Raw genomic sequence first — 1,892 nt, 5'->3', positions numbered from 1 at the left:
AAAGACCAGGTATGATCTAGAAACTGTCACATATTAAAGGGTATTAGGAGATGTGACTAATAAATGCAACATGGGCTTTTGGGTATGGTCATGGAACAGAGGAAGCCCAGTAGTGGAAAAATTGGGGAAATCCAAATAAAATGTCTAGTTTAGGTCATGAAATTGAATCAATGTTTTTATATCAATGTTAATTTATCAGTTTTGATCTATTAGCCATGGATATATAAGATGTCAACCATAGTTGATTGTGTTAAGGGTACACAAGAAATCTGTACTACCACTGCAATTCTTTTATACATCTAAAATTATTTCTAAATAAATTCTATATAAGCTCTTTAATAAAATTAATGGTTCTTTTGATAATGTGGCTGCCCTGAAAATTCTTAACAGTGATTACTCTGATAAGTATAAACAGAAGTCTTAATTCACAGTAGCAGATTCTTGTGCTCAATGAGGTAGAAACTTAGGAGGGGTGAAAGCCTGGAAAGTGTAGGAAAATATCACTGAGGTAGAAATTGTAAGCTCAAGGTAATCAATGCATCACTTTCATACTAATTACTAAACATTAGAATTTATTACCTATTAGAAAATGTTCAATATTTTGATGTAGCTATTTTTTCCATGCAAAGGTATTCTCTAAAATCCGTTACCTTCAAATATTTTTTTAAAGCCAGGGAAACTTCTTTAGATTAAACATTATACAAAAAGAAAAAATTAATGTACATATGTACTTATAATTTAATTTCTCTTAGTTAAAAAACACATTGTGATAGGTAGAATTCTAAAATCAGCCAAAAGATTCTCTATGCTCTGGAAAATATACACCTTTTCAGTTGTTCAATGAAACACTAATCTGGGTGCTGTGTGAGGGGATTTTGTAGATATAATTAATGTCCCAAATTATTTGCCTTTAAATTAGAGAGATTATCTTCACTAGGTCTTACCTAATGGGTGATCCTTTAAGAGACTGGAATATCTCTGGAGGAGACTGTACCAACTGTACCATGTGGCGATTCAAAGCATAAATGAGATTTGACTCAAGAGAGGTTATCTATTGCTAGCTTGGAAGATGGAGGAGGCAAAAACTGCTGGCAGCCCACAATGAAACAGGATTATTAGATCTACAACTACAGGGAAATGAGTTCTACAAATAACAAGAAGGACTTTGGAAGTGGATTTTCCCCCAGAGACTGCATGGGAACTCAGCCTTCAGCTGAGAAACCAGGTATTCCACACTGTGCTTCTGACCTACAGAACCATAAGCAAATATATAGGTATTGTATACAACCACAAAGTTTGTGGCAATCTGTTACACAGCAAAAGGAAACAAACACAATAAATCAATGATAATGAAACTGTATAGGAGCAAACATTTGATACACAGGCTTCTTAATGAAATTTCCAATCTTTTATCAACTTAAATATCATTTTCTATTTTGTTTCAGTGGTATCATTTTGAAAAAAAATCCTGATTCACATACATAAGAAGTTGCAAATTCCTACTAATTTTTTTAACAGTTCACATTGTAATTTCATGATGCTCTGCAATTAAATTGATTGAAAACTTGGGGTAAAAAGCAGCAGCAGAATATTTCAAGTTTAGACCACTAAAAATAATCTAACATACTTATATCATTTAAGCAGATACACATTTTATAGATATTTACTGATATGTATCACTCAAAACTTACAATAAGCAGTAAACCTATATAGTGTAATATCATGTTCAATTATGCTTAAGCTTATTTTGCAAAGCTTACTTTTATGTCATTATAAACTGAAATGTTATATCTAAATCTGGCATTATCACTCAAGATGTTAAAAAATCACTCAAGGGACTTCCCTGGTGGTGCAATGGTTAAGAATCCGCCTGCCAATGCAGGGGACACGGG

Source organism: Lipotes vexillifer, unplaced genomic scaffold, assembly GCF_000442215.2.
Source record: "Lipotes vexillifer unplaced genomic scaffold, Lipotes_vexillifer_v1.1 scaffold440, whole genome shotgun sequence".
Lineage (NCBI taxonomy): Eukaryota > Metazoa > Chordata > Mammalia > Artiodactyla > Lipotidae > Lipotes > Lipotes vexillifer.
Note: the sequence above shows the minus strand (reverse complement) of the source record.